Source organism: Loxodonta africana, chromosome 18 (genome assembly GCF_030014295.1).
Source record: "Loxodonta africana isolate mLoxAfr1 chromosome 18, mLoxAfr1.hap2, whole genome shotgun sequence".
NCBI lineage: Eukaryota > Metazoa > Chordata > Mammalia > Proboscidea > Elephantidae > Loxodonta > Loxodonta africana.
In genome coordinates this window covers 10,428,590-10,444,243 of record NC_087359.1, presented here as the reverse complement: position 1 = coordinate 10,444,243, position 15,654 = coordinate 10,428,590, and the positions used below count along the sequence as shown (strand labels likewise).

The 15,654-nt window shown below is 45.5% G+C and overlaps 1 protein-coding gene across 11 annotated transcripts in view; it reads right to left on the bottom strand.

The window, feature by feature from the left end:
* The window catches only part of B3GNTL1 (UDP-GlcNAc:betaGal beta-1,3-N-acetylglucosaminyltransferase like 1), a 182,062-nt gene that overhangs the window by 111,897 nt on the left and 54,511 nt on the right, over positions 1–15,654 (bottom strand). The gene's annotated exons all lie outside the window — the stretch shown is intronic.

The window sequence follows — 15,654 nt, the reverse complement described above, 5'->3', positions numbered from 1 at the left end:
GGAAGTGAAATCAGCTGGGCCAGGGTACAGCTGGGTAGAAACTTCCTGGGGCAAGTGGAAAAGGAGGAGGAAGGACAATCGCACCACCCAGGAATGGCAAAGGGTTGGGGGACAAGCCCCATACTGGAGAGTTTTGGTAAAGAATAGGCTAACGCTTCTCTCAGCTGGATCAAGAACACAGCACAGATAACATTTCCCCCTCAAGTTAAAATGGTTCACACATAAATGGTCCACACATAAATGCAATATTCAGATTTACTTCAAAGGTGTCTCCAATCACTTACTTTTTGCACCATAACTCTGGGGCAGCAAATCAGAACAGTACTCTCAATCAGCCTCACAAAAGCAACTGTTGTGGTGGTTGTGGCCGTTGAGTCAGTTCTGACTCACAGTGATCCCATGTGCAACAGAATAAAACACTGCCTGGACCTGCACCATCCTCACAATCATTGCTATGTCTGAGCCCACTGTTGCAGCCACTGTGTCAATCCATCTCATTGAGGGTCTTCCTCTTTTTTGCTGACCCTCTACTTTACCAAGCATGATGTCCTTCTCCAGGGACTAGTCCCTCTTAATAACAGGTTCAAGGTACGTGAGATAAAGTCTCACGGTCCTCACTTCTAAGGAGCATTATGGCTGTACTCATTTCAAGACAGATTTGTTTACTCTTCTGGCAGTCCATTCCATGGCAAAACCAACAGCGTCTAGATAACCAACTTACAGTGCTAATGGCTCACAACACGAGAAGGCCTGGCCTCCTCCCACTGCCTTCCACAGTCCCACAGCTCAGGCCCTCTTCACTGTGGAGGAGAACCCTCTCCACAGCCCCTTTCCTGGGCCACCAGACAAACACTTCACCTCAGTCGCCTTGTGAACTGCCCTGTAACTCCCTTTCCTTCCATTTCTGGGCACATTGTACAGGATCACATAAACAGATCTGACCCTAGTTTCTAGCCAGCTCCTTCCACCCTTAGTCCTTGGATCTAGCACCTACCTCCTCCTAGCAATGACACGACTTCCCCACCCTCAACCCCGACACACCCAATCAATCCTGCAACCAAACTGTCTACCTCGGCTTCCAGGGCTCTGCCCTGCTCCCCTCCTTTCCCATCTCTATGCCTTTTATTTCCTTTTCGTGCCTTATTGCTTTGGCTAGAACTCCCAGCACTGTGTTGAATAAGTGTGGTGAGAGTGGACATCCTTGCCTTGTTCCTGATCTTAGAAGGAAAGCATTCAGTCTTTCATCATTAAGTATATTGTTAGCTCGAGGTTTTTTTCTAGGCATTCTTTATCAAGTTAAGGACGTTTCCCTCTATTCCTATTTTTCTGAAAGGTTTTATCATGAACAGATGAATTGTGTTAAATGACTTTTCTGCATCTATTGATATGATCATGTGATTTTTTTTTTTCTTTAGCCTATTAATATGCTGAATTACACAGACAGATTTTCAATATTGAACCAGACTTGCATTCCTGGAAAAAAGCCTGCTTTGTCATAGTGTATAGTTATTTTTATATATTGCTGAATTCTATTTTGTTAAGGATTTTGCATGTATATTCATGAGTGATATTGGTCTTTGGTTTTCTTTTTTTGTACTGTATTTGTCTGGTTTTGGTGTAAGAGTAATATGACAGCTTTATAAAATGAGTTGAGTTCTACATCCTTGCTGATTTTCTGTCTAGTTGTTCTATCATTTGTTGAGAGAGGAGTGTTGAAGTCTCCAACTGTAACTGTGAATTTGCCTGGTTCACATTTTGGTTTTATCAGTTCCTCCTTCCCACATTTACAGCTCTGTTGTTTGGTACACAGACATTTAAGTCAGCTACGTCTTCTGGGAAACCCTGGTGGCGTAGCGGTTAAGTGCTACGGCTGCTAACCAAAGGGTCGGCAGTTCAAATCCGCCAGGCGCTCCTTGGAAACTCTATGGAGCAGTTCTACTCTGTCCTATAGGGTCGCTATGAGTCAGAATCGACTCGATGGCACTGAGTTTTTGTTATGTCTTCTTGGTGGACTGACTCTCTCTGTCTCTGGTAATTATCTTTGTTCTAAAGTCTACTTTATCTGATATTAATATAGCCACTTCTGCTTTCCTTTGATTAATGTTTGTGTGATGAATGAAAATACAAACCACAGACTGAGAGAAGATATCTGCAAATCACATATCTGGTAAAGAATTTGTCCGGAATACATAAAGAACTTTCAAAGCTCAATAATAAGAAAACAAATAAATCAAGTTAAAAAATTACTTGAAAAGATTTAAACAGACACTTCATAAAACAAGATACATGGATGGCAAATAAGCACATGTAAATATGCTCAACATCATTGGTCATTAGGAAATGCAAATTAAAACCACAATGAGATACCACTACACACCTGTTAGAACATCTAAATTACGAATGAACATAGCAAGTATTGATGAGAATGTGGAGTAACCGGAACTCATAAGCTGCTGGTGGGAATGTAAAATGGTAAACCAGTCTGACAATTTCTTAAAAGAATTACACATATACCTACCATATATTCTACTCCTGGGAATTTACCCAAAAGAAATGAAAGCATATATATATATCTATATAAACACCTGTAGGTGAACACTCATAGCAGCTTTGTTTGTAACAGGTATAAACTAGAAAAACAAACAAACCTATATGTCCATCAATAGTTGAATGGATAAAATAGAAAAATATATATGTATCCGTACAGTGGAATATTACTTATTACCATTACTGTTGAGTTGATTCCAACTCATAGCGACCCTACAGGACAGAGCAGAACTGCCCCATAGAGTTTCCAAGGAGCAACTGGTGGATTCAAATTGCAGACCTTTTGGTTAGCAGCTGAGCTCTTAACCACTAAGCCACCAGGGCTCCAGTGGAATTCTACCCAGCAATAAAAAGAAATGAATGGATCTTAAGATAATTATGGCTGAGAAAAAAAAAAATAGTACATACTGTATGATTCCATTTATGTAAAATTCAGAAAATGCAAACTAATCTACAGTGAGAGCATGCAGATCAGTGGTTGCTTGGTTATGAGAGTGGGATGGCAGGAGGGGCAGAAGGGAAGAATTACAAAGGGACATGAAGAAATTTTGCTGGATAATCGATGTATCCAATAATTTGACTGTGATGATGGTTTCACAGGTGTATACGATATATCAAAATTTACTAAACTGAACACTTGATATATTTGCAGTTTACTGTATGTTAATTATACATCAATAAAGCCCCAAATCCCCTTCAAAAAAACTTTAAAACTGAAAAGTACAATTACTGAAACTAAGAACTCCTTAACAGATTTAACAGAAGATTGGATGGAGCTGAAGAGAGGATTAGTGGGGCAGAAGATAGACTCAAAGAAAATATCTAAAGGCAATCAAGAGAACAATAAGGATGGGAAGTAGAGAAAAAAAGTATAAGAGACACACAACAATGTCTGATGTACAACAGAGTCCCTGGAAAAATATGGGGCTTAGGGGAAAGAAAGATTTTGAATGGGTATCTTACTCATCTAGTGCTGCTATAATAGAAATACCACAAGTGAATGGCTTTAACAAACAAATTTATTTTCTCACAGTTTAAAAAAAAAAAACAAAGGAGGCTAGAAGTCCGAATTCGGCATGCTGGCTTCAGGGGAAGGCTCTCTCTCTCTCTGTCGGCTCTGGGGGAAGGGTCTTTATCATCAATCTTCCCCTGGTTGAGGAGCTTCTCAGTGCAGGGGCCCTGGGTTCAAAGGACACACTCTGCTCCTGGCTCCTCTTGCTTGGTGGTAATGAGGTCCCTCTCCTCTCTGCTCAATTCTCTCTTTTATATCTCAAAAGAGATTGACTCAAAATACAACCTAATCCTGTAGATTGAATCCTGCCTCATTAACACCATAACCCCAAAACCCATTGCCGTCAAGTCAATTCTGACTCCTAGCGACCCTACAGAACAGAGCAGAACTGCTTCGTGGGGTTTCCAAAGAGCAGATGGTAGATTCATACTGCCAATCTTTTGGTTAGCAGCCTGAGCTCTTAACCACCGCAGGGGGTTAGGATTTATGACACACAGGAAAATCACATCAGATGACAAAATGGTGGACAATCACACAATACTGGATATCATGGCTTAGCCAAGTTGACACACATTTTTGGGGGATATAATTCAATCCGTAACAATGGGGCAGAAAGCAGTATTTTAAGAATTTTCCAAGACAGATAAAGACACCAAGAAATGCCACACACCCCAAGCAACATAAATACAAAGGAAACCACTACTAGACACATCATAATAAAACTGCTGAAAAACAGAAAATCTTAAAAGCAGTCAGAGAAGCAAAACTGCCTTCAAGGAAGCGACAATAACAGACAAAGCTAACTGAAGAAGAGCAAAGAAAGGAGGGGAGGCGGTGGAGGAACCAGAAGACTATAGAGGGACCTTTGCAAAGTGATGAAACAAAATAGTCACCACCCAGAATTCTGCACTCAGTGAGCTTATGTTTCTAAAGCAAAATAAAATAAAGACATGTCCACACACACTGAAAGCAAGCATCACCAGCAGACTGGCACTGAAGGAAGGTCTGAAGCAGAAACAAAAAATCTCTGGGAACCAGGGAAACTTGGACAGAGTGAGGGACAGGCAGTGGGCTGTTCCCAACAAGTATCCGCCGTGCCCTGCAGGAAAACCCTCCCAGCTCTGCTCTGTGGCAGCAGGCGCCATGAGCACCACAAGGCTGGTGCACTCTGCCCACTGTGCCTTGCAGGAAAACCCTCCCAGTTCGGCTCTGTGGCAGCAGGCGCTATGAGCACCAAGAGGCTGGTGCGCTCTGCCCACCGTGCCCTGCAGGAAAACCCTCCCAGTTCGGCTCTGTGCAGCAGGCGCTATGAGCACCAAGAGGCTGGTGCATTCTGCCGCCGTGCCCTGCAGGAAAACCCTCCCAGCTCTGCTCTGTGGCAGCAGGCGCCATGAGCACCACAAGGCTGGTGCACTCTGCCCACCGTGCCCTGCAGGAAAACCCTCCCAGCTCTGCTCTGTGGCAGCAGGCACCATGAGCACCACAAGGCTGGTGCACTCTCCCCACTGTGCCGTGCAGGAAAACCCTCCCAGTTCGGCTCTGTGCAGCAGGCGCTATGAGCACCAAGAGGCTGGTGCATTCTGCCGCCGTGCCCTGCAGGAAAACCCTCCCAGCTCTGCTCTGTGGCAGCAGGCACCATGAGCACCACAAGGCTGGTGCACTCTGCCCACCGTGCCCTGCAGGAAAACCCTCCCAGCTCTGCTCTGTGGCAGCAGGCACCATGAGCACCACAAGGCTGGTGCACTCTGCCCACCGTGCCCTGCAGGAAAACCCTCCCAGTTCGGCTCTGTGGCAGCAGGCACCATGAGCACCACAAGGCTGGTGCACTCTCCCCACTGTGCCGTGCAGGAAAACCCTCCCAGTTCGGCTCTGTGCAGCAGGCGCTATGAGCACCAAGAGGCTGGTGCATTCTGCCGCCGTGCCCTGCAGGAAAACCCTCCCAGCTCTGCTCTGTGGCAGCAGGCACCATGAGCACCACAAGGCTGGTGCACTCTCCCCACTGTGCCGTGCAGGAAAACCCTCCCAGTTCGGCTCTGTGCAGCAGGCGCTATGAGCACCAAGAGGCTGGTGCATTCTGCCGCCGTGCCCTGCAGGAAAACCCTCCCAGCTCTGCTCTGTGGCAGCAGGCACCATGAGCACCACAAGGCTGGTGCACTCTCCCCACTGTGCCGTGCAGGAAAACCCTCCCAGTTCGGCTCTGTGCAGCAGGCGCTATGAGCACCAAGAGGCTGGTGCATTCTGCCGCCGTGCCCTGCAGGAAAACCCTCCCAGCTCTGCTCTGTGCAGCAGGCACCACAAGCACCGCACGGTTGGTGCACTCTGCGCATTGAGCTCTGCCCGACTGCCTGTGGCCACTCGTGGGCCTGTGGCCACTCATGCCTTTTTGCTCCCACCCTGCTGCATCTCGGCTGCAGTAGATGGTTGTAACACAGCCCCCAACAAAGCGGTCACTCCACCGGCCCGTCAAATCCACTTTACTGACTCATATTAGTGCTTTCATTATTAGAAATGTTTACATTTTGACATTTAAAACATATCACTTAGCCTCTCAAACCCATACCAAAGGAGCTAAGATTTGTGTTTGTTTCGGGTTTTTGTTTGTTTTTACCACAAGCTGGCAGGAGTGAAGGAAGAAAGTCCAACCACCACTTGACCAAGGACTGAGGAGCCATCAGTCCTTTAATCAGACTTTACGGGGCTCATGGTCTCAGCCTAGCTAAACGTGTGGATCCCCATGCCTCCACCCCTGCCTGGTCACCCCTTGGGCCATGAGCGGTGTGAGCCCCTGGTCACACCAGGCCTCACCACCACTACGAAAGCAGCAGCAGGGTTAGGCTTCAGAGCGGAGGGCACCACCCTGCCAGGAGGGCGCCTTGAAGAAGAGCCATGGCCGAGCGGTAGACACAAGACAGCCAGACAGGGCTCTCTGGGGCTCCTGTCCATCCACTGGCTCAGCCCCACCCCACACATAGCTCTAGTCTCTCTTCTCTCCCCGCTCCTCACCCCTCCTCTCTTCTCTGTTACTAGATTCCACTTCTTGCCTTTTTCTGTAGTTTAGCCAAAAAGAACTAAAGTGTATGCAGCATTTGATGTGCTTACTGGGCAAACCATGGCCCCATTCCTAATGAAAAAGCACATCAGTGGAACATTTTACACAGCTCTCCAAAAAACGCATACTAAAAAGAGTTGTAAATTATACGCGGCTCTTGAATTTTTTTTTATTCCTCTAAGTCAATGACCCTGACCAACGATAAGATTTCTTCATGTCTGGTCTGACCAATATCTATTTTTTAAACTGAGTGGTGCATCTATTTTCAGGTTTTATCAATGTTGAGTGCTATCGAGTCAATTTTCGACTCAAAGAGACCCAATGTGACAAAGTAGGTAGCTCTACTCTGTCACATGGGTCTCTATGAACGGAGCCGACTCGACAGCACACAACAACAACAAACTTTACAGAAGAAGATCACCAGTTCCTTCTCCTGTGGAGCTGCTGGCTTTTTGATTAGTAGCCAAGCACTTAACCACTGTGCCACCAGGGCTCCTTGTCTGTCTATACTGGCTTGCAAAAAGATTCTGAGTGGAAAAAAGGAATATGTTGATTAAAAGCAGTGAGACAGAACAGTCTGTTTCAAAAAGGTATTCCCAAACATAAAGATAAAGAAGCTTAACTTCTATACACAAATCCCTCGACCCCAAGACCCAGTATCACGGTTTAATGAGCAGCTGCCACGAGGCGAAAGATGAGTCCCAGTGCTCAGCCGCTCCAGGAGCTTCACACCAGCCGGACTGCAAGAAAGCCCGGCTCTGCTCTGGACATTAGCTTACTTAGGCCATTCCCAACATGAGAGAGGGTCCTGCGCCCCAACCCCCACCCTCTTCTGACAGCTTCGTGCTCATGATGAAAGCCAGGAGCACGCTGGGTGGAGGTCTAACATCGAGAAGGAGGATTAGGTGGGAAGATAACGTGAAACTGGAGCTTGTGAGGCTGACGAGTCTTTTGACTTTAATCAACCATAAGCACTGGTCTACAAACGTGGAAGAAAAAGTGAGAGGGCTTTTTGTGGGTTTGCCTTAACATTTTCTTTTTTAAACGCTGGCCTAGACCACAGGGTAGAGAAAGGCAAACCATGAATAACCTTTTCTTCCTGAAAAGGCACCTGCAGTATGACACCAGCTCTTCTGCTCTGCTGCCCTATCACGCTCATGTGGCAGTTGGAGAGACACGGACTAGACAGAAAGAGACTGGCTGCGCCTTCCTTTAGCCACCGTGGTTTCTCACCCATGGCTCCCATGCGGAACATGCCCCTCATGGTGTGGAGCAGTGGCATGTGAAGGAGGCGCACAGACGCTCCACTCTATACGAGACTCTGGGGGCTGAGCTGAGCCTCATGGCCTGTGAGCACCGTCCGGCACAGTGCCTTGTGCACAGCAGGTGCGCGGGGGAACACTGGGCCCAGCACAGCAGGTGCTCAGTAAACAGGCTACAGGAACAAAAGCATCACTTGCTACACAGAGGACTAAGTGCTCTATCTCTTCCCAACACCTGGGAGAAGAAGCGGCCAGTTTCAGGCTCTCACAAAGCCTTGACGGGGAGTTCATTTGAAAGCATTTGCGCCAAAAGGTACAGCAGAAAGGGAATGTGCAGCATGTGATCCCCACAAGCAAATGTGAATCTCTCTCTGGATGTATATGGGGCCTCTAGATCTGGCAATTTAGCTGGGGTGGGGGCAGGGGGGGGCAGGTCAGCAGGTCATGAAGTAGGAAGGAGGGGAGTACTGGAAGCAGAAAGGAGGTGTAAGGGAGATGTGGCAGGATGCATTCCCAAAGGTGGCCCCCACCGCATCTCTACCCACATCTTCTCACAATCTGAGTCTGGCACCTTCCCCACCGCAGGGTCTGTGTTCCCTCCCCTTGGATTGGATCTGAGTGGTCAAAGCGACACTACGTAGCTTCCGAGGCCAGGTCATAAAAGGTGATACAGCTCCTAGCTGGCTTTTATGGGACAGATAGTCTAAGAGCCCAGCCACCATACTGTAAGGAAGCTCAAGCAGCCACGTAGAGAGGCTATGTGGTTGTTCCAGCCACCGCCTCCATTAATGCCAGCCATGTGAGTGTGCAAGCCTCCAGAAGACCCAGCCTGCCATCAAGTGACCCCAGCCTTGAAGTGTGTCCAGCTGAGGGCTCTCATCTTGAACAAAACAAGCCCCCCACCCCAGCCCTGTGCCCTCCCTGAATTCCTGACCAACAGAATCTGTGCGCATGATAAAATGCTTATTGTTCTGTACCACTAAGCTTGGGAAAATGTGTTTCACGGCAATGGTGACCACACAGGGAAGAGAAAATTTTACTGGCTCATTGTAGTCTGGTGACAAGACCCCTGAAGCCCACTTTCTTTCCCAGTATCCAGTCATTACACGTTCATTATCACTGGGTTAGACAGCATGGGCTTGTCCAGGACTGTCCTGTGTGATATCTGTCTCCCCAGTTTAATGATTACCAGTATCCCCTTTCCCTCCTGGGGTCCGAGTTTAGATCATGAGCTCTGTGGCCACCTTAATTAGAGTCGACCTCTGCCACTAGGCCATCTGACATTCCTGATTTCAACTGTGCAAGAACAGTCACAGAGGTCCTTTTGGGAAGTGGACTGTCAGGGATTGAATTGTGTCCCCCCAAAATAGGTGTCAACTTGGCTAGGCTGTGATTCCTAGTATTGTGTGGCTGTCCTCCATTTTGTGAATTATTCTCCATTTTGTGATGTTTTAAATCCTAATCTCTATATATTAACGAGGCATGATCTGTGTATCTTGAGTCACAGCCTTACAAGCCGGTATGACTCAAGTCATGCCCTTACTTAAGTTATGCCCTCGCTTGAGTCATACTTTTATCTTACAAGAGATAAAAAGGAAAGAGAAGCAAGCAGAGAGGATGGGACCTTACTACTATCAAGAAAGAAGAACTGTGAGTGGAGTACATCCTTTGGACTCAAGGTCCCTGCACTGAAAACCTCCTAAACCCAAGGGAAGATTGATGCCAAGATACACAGAGATCTCCAAGAACCAGGAAGCAGAAGTTGAAGAGACAAGGACCTTCCTCCAGAGCCAACAGAGAATGCGTCCTTAGGCCGGCGCCCTGAAGCCTAGCCTCCTAAACTGTAAGAAAATTAATTTCAGTTTGATAAAAAGCCATCCACTTGTGGTACTTCTGTTACAGCAGCACCCGATAACTAAGACATACGCCAGGCCCCACCCCTCCATCTGGGAACCCCATTAATCATCTGCAAGGGTAGCCCCAGGGGTCTCAGGAGGCCACAGATGGGGAGACCAGGTATAGATGTGCAACCGCACAAGGCTGATGAGCCCTCTAGGGAAGATGGGACTCGAAGATACCAGTTGATCTTTGTCAGTGCTCAGCCTGACAGAGGCACAGCCAGGCTGGGGTCTACCTGTGCCCTCTACCCCATCCCTTCACCACACACCCGGAGACACCCCCATCCCACCCCTATGCCACACACCTGGGACAACCCCATTCCACCCCTATACCACACACCCAGAGACACCCCCATCCCACCCGTAAGCTGCACACCTGGGGACACCTCCATCCCACCCCATGCCACACACCTGGGGACAACCCCATCTCACCCCTACGCCACACACCTGGAGACAACCCCATCCCACCCCTAAGCTGCACACCTGGGGACACCCCCATCTCACCCCATGCCGCACACCTGGGGACAACCCCATCTCACCCCTACACCACACACCTGGGGACAACCCCATCCCACCCCTATGCTGTACACCCAGGGGACACCCCCATCCCACCCCTATGCTGTACACCCAGAGACACCCCATCCCACCCCTATGCCACACACCTGGGGACAACCCCATCCAACCCCTATGCTGCACACCTGGAGACACCCCCATCCCACCCCTATGCTGTACACCTAGAGACACCCCATCACACCCCTATGCCACACACCTGAGGATAATCCCATCCCACCCCTATGCTGCACACCTGGAGATACCCCCATCCCACCCCTACACCACACACCCAGAGACACCCCATCCCACCCCTATGCCACACACCTGGGGACAACGCCATCTCATCCCTATGCTGCACACCTGGAGAAACCCCCATCCTACCCCTGCGCCACATACCCAGAGACACCCCACTTCACCCCTATGCCACACACCTGGGGACAACACCATCCCACCCCTATGCTGCACAACCAGGGGACACCCCACCCCACCCCTTTGCTGCACAACCAGGGGACACCCCCACCCCACCCCTTTGCTGCACAACCAGGGGACATCCCCATCCTACCCCTATACCATACATTTGAGGGGACACCCCCATTCTCATCCCTACACCACATGTACAGCCTGTGCGCACATGTACACAATACACATATATACACTGCTGGGGAGGGATATGGTTGACAAAGTCTGAGAGCCAAAGCCATCAACAAGAACCTCCCTTCACAGAAACTCAAAGTCTTAGGATTAGAAAACAGAGGAAGGTGTGTGGTCCAAGTGTTCCTGCTGCTGATGCTTTTCCCCTGCAGTTTATGTATCCAAAAAAAGGAAAAGTGGAAACCTTGTAGCACATAACATGAGCACAGTGACACGCCATCCTTGCTCTCCCCTAGAGGGGACTGACAAGCAGGTTCAGATGTGGCCAGCACACTGCAACAGACCAGGCGAAAGGGGAAGAAAGGGTAATACTGATGCGCCAGCCCTCCTTTTCTTTGGAAACAAAGGCAAAATCAATGAACCTAAAGAATTTGAAAATCAACAATAAAAAAAAATCCAAACGACTACTTAAAACAGAGTGATTAAACAGAAATAATGCTCTAAAATCCACAAAAATATTTTCCTGAAATTATTTTGTAATACTCTAGAGCTTACAAGCTACGTTTTTGTCAGCTTTATTTTAATGAGGCATAACTTAAAAGAAAAAAATAAAATCTACTCATTGTAACTTCACAAATTTAATGATGTTTAGTGCATTTATAGTTAAGCAATATTATACCAATAAGGTCTCAGAATATTTCTATTGCCCAAAAAATTCCCTTCAGTCCATTTGATGGCAATTCCCATTCCCCTCTCCCCACCTCCTCCAGCCCCAGGCAACTGTTTATCTGCTTCTATTTCTATCAATGTGCCTTTTCTGGACATTTTATACAAATGAAACCACAGACAATCTAGTGTTTTCCTTCTGGCTTCTTTCACTTACTGCCATGTTTTTAGCTTCATCCATGTTGTAGCATGTATCAGTGCTTCCTTCTTTTTCCAAAATCCTTCCAAGTTTGATGAAAACTGAAAAATCACAGATCCAAGGACCACAAAAAAAAAAAAAAAGAAAAGAAAACCCCAAGGAGAACAATCCCTTAAAAAAAAAAACCATGTTGATACATACAAAAATCAAATTGCTGAAACAAGTGTTAAAGAAAAAAACTAAAAGCAGTCAAGACAAAAAAGACACATTACATGCAGAGACATAAACATAAGAGTGAGGGCAGACTCCTCTGCAGAAACTATGAAGACCAAAGACAACAGAGAGACATCTTTAAAGAAGAAAAGCTTAACTTAGAATTCCCTACCCAAATAATCCAGCTTTCAAAAATGAAAGCAGAAGAAGGGCTTTTTCAGAAAAAAACAAAAGCCAAAATAATTCATCACAAAGAGATGTACACTACAAGAAATGTTAAAGGAAGATATCCAGGCAGAAGGAAATGACATGACTTGGAGATTTGGATCCACATAAAGGAATGACTAGTGGTCATAATGTAAATGTAAGTGTGAATACAGAAGACATGCTTTCCATTTGTAATTTCTTGATAACTGACTGGTAAAAATTAAAATAATACATTGTAGGGTTTATACAGTATGTAGAAGTAAAATATATAATGGGAGATGGTAGAATGAAGAGTAACTTTGTAACAGCCTTATACTCTATGTAAAGTAGTACCTGTTAAACATGTTGCTCTCCAGTAGATTTCACTCACAGTGACCTTATAGAACAGAGTAGAACTGCCCTACAGGGTTTCCAAGGAGCAGCTGGTAGATCTGAACAGCATGCTGACCTTTTGGTTAGCAGCTGAGCTCTTAATTATGCACCACCAGGGCTCCGTGAAGTGGTACATTATTTAAAAGTAGACTGTGATAAAGGAGCCCTGGTGGCACAGTAGTTAAGTACTCGGCTGCCAACTGAAGGGTCTGTGGTGTGATCCCACTACCCACTCTGCGGGAGAAAGAAATGGCAATCTGCTTCCATGAAGATTACAGCCTTGGAAACCCTATGGGACAGTTCTACTCTGTATTATGGGGTCACTATGAGTTGGAATCAACTCGACAGCAACAGGATTTTTTTGGATTAGACGGTGATAAATTTAAGAGGTATGCTGGAAACCCTAGACCAACTACTTAAAAAACAAAGAGGTATAACTAATAAACTAACGGTAGAGATAAAATGGAATCATAAAAAAATACAGAAGGCAGGTAAAGAGGAAACATGGAAAAAAGAGCAGGTGAGATACACAGAAAACAACCAGCAAGATGAAAGATCTAAGCCCAGCAACAGGGATAGTTACATTAAACACAGAAGAAAGAAAATAATAAAAAGCAAAAATCAGTAAAATAGAAAACAGAAAAAAGTCAGTGAAATCAAAGGCTGATTCTTTGAGCAGATCAATAAAATCAGTAAACCTCCAGGCTGACTGATGAGGAGGAAGGAATATATTATGCTTTAAAAGTGGGAACGGGCTGTTTTTGAAGACAGAATACTTTGGTGGCCTGGCTTTCATGTTCCTCGGGTCCATGTCCATTTGTAAAATCTTACTCAGAAACAGAATTTTTTAACTTCACTAACCTTAGCCCTTAACGGAAATGATAAACATTACCACAGAGCCACATTACAACACAATGAAAAAGAGGTGGGATGAGTAGGCTTGGGGAATGGCACACTAGACCCAAGGAAACCCAGCCCACCCTCCAACCAACCCATCTTTCTGTAACAATCTTTTAATAAGGCCTGTCAGAACCATAAGTTGAAGATGAAAATAATGGAAAAAATTAAATGCAAGGCCTATAATTTTACCAGTTACTTATGAAATTAGCTTCTGTTTAATATTTATGAATAAAGACTGCTAAAACAGAAAGTATAAACAAAAATTACATTTCACTAACAGCTTCTCTTTTTGTGTGTGTGTGCTTTAGGTGAAAGTTTACAGCTCAAGTTAGCTTCTCATACAAAAATTTGTACACACATCGTTATGTGACCCTAGCTGCTATCTTCATAATGTGACCACATGTTCCTCCTTTCCACACTGGATTTCCCATGTCCATTCAACCAGCTCCTGTCCCTTTCTGCCTTCTCATCTCCCTCTGGACAGAAGCTACCCATTTAGTCTCGTGTATCTACTTAAACGAAGGAGCACACCCTTCACAAGTATCGTTTTATATCCTATAGTCCAAAAATAAAATGGAATGCCTAAACATTGATATCCTAGGCATTAGTGAGCAGAAATGGACTGGTATTGGCCATTTGGAATCGGACAATCATATGGTCTACTATGCTGGGGATGACAACTTGAAGAGGAATGGCTTTGCCTTCATCGTCAAAAAGAACATTTCAAGATCTATCCTGAATACAACACTGTCGGTGGTAGGATAATATCCATAGGCCTACAAGGAAGACCAGTTAACATAACTATTATTCAAATTTAGACACCAACCACTAAGGCCACAAATGTAGAAACTGAAGATTTTCACCAGCTTCTACAGTCTGAAATTGATCAAACATGCAATCTGGATGCATTGATAATTACTGATGACTGGAATGGGAAAGTTAGAAACAAAGAAGAAGGATCGATAGTTAGAAAACACAGACTTGGTGAAAGAAATAATGCCAGAGATTGCATGATGCAATTTTGCAAGATCAATGACTTCTTCACAGCAAATACCTTTTTTCACCAACATAAATGGTGACTATACACATGGACCTCACCAGATGCAATACACAGGAATCAAATCAACTACATCTGTGGAAAGAGACGATGGGAAAGCTTGATATCACCCGTCAGAACAAGGCCAGGGGCCAACTGTGGAAGAGACCATCAACTGCTCCTATGCAAGTTCAAGTTGAAACTGAAGAAAATTAGAACAAGTCCACGAGAGCCAAAGTACTAACTTAAGTATATCCCACCTGAACTTAGAGACCGTCTCAAGAATAGATTTGACCATTGAAAACTGATGACCGAAGACCAGACAAGTTGTGGAATGACATCATCCACAAAGAAAGCAAGAGGTCGTTAACAAGAAAAGAAAGAAAAGACAAAAATGGGTGTCAGAAGAGACTCTGAAACTTGGTGTTGAACGTCGAATAGCTAAAGCAAAAGGAAGAAATGATAAAGTAAAAACTGAACAGAAGATTTCAAAGGGCAGCATGAGAAGACAAAGTATTAAAATGACATGTGCAAAGCCTTGGGGATAGAAAACCGGAAGTGAAGAACACACTCGGGATTTCTCAAGCTGAAAGAATTGAAGAAAAAATTCAAACCTCGAATTGTAACAGTGAAGGATTCCATGAGGAAAATATTAAGCGACTCAGGAAGCATCAAAGGAAAATGGAAAGAATACACAGACTATACCAAAAAGAAATGGTCAACGTTCAACCATCTCAAGAGACAGCATATGATCAGGAACCGATGGTAATGAAGGAAGAAGTCCAAGCTGCCTTGAAGGCACTAACAAAAAACAAGGCTCCGGGAATAGACGGAACACCAATTCAGATGTTTCGACAAACGGATGCAACACTGGAAACGTTCACTCACCTATGCCAGAAAATGTGGAAGACAGCTACCTGGCCAACTGACTGTAAGGGATCCATATTCATGCCTATTCCCAAAAAAGGTGATCGAACCGAATGTGGAAATTATTGAACAATATCATTAATATCACAAGTAAGTATAACTTTGCTGAAGATCATTCAAAAGCGACTGCCGCAGTATATCAACAGGGAACTGCCAAAAATTCAGGCCAGATTCAGAAGAGGATGTGGAACCAGGCATATCATTGCTGATGTCAGATGGATTC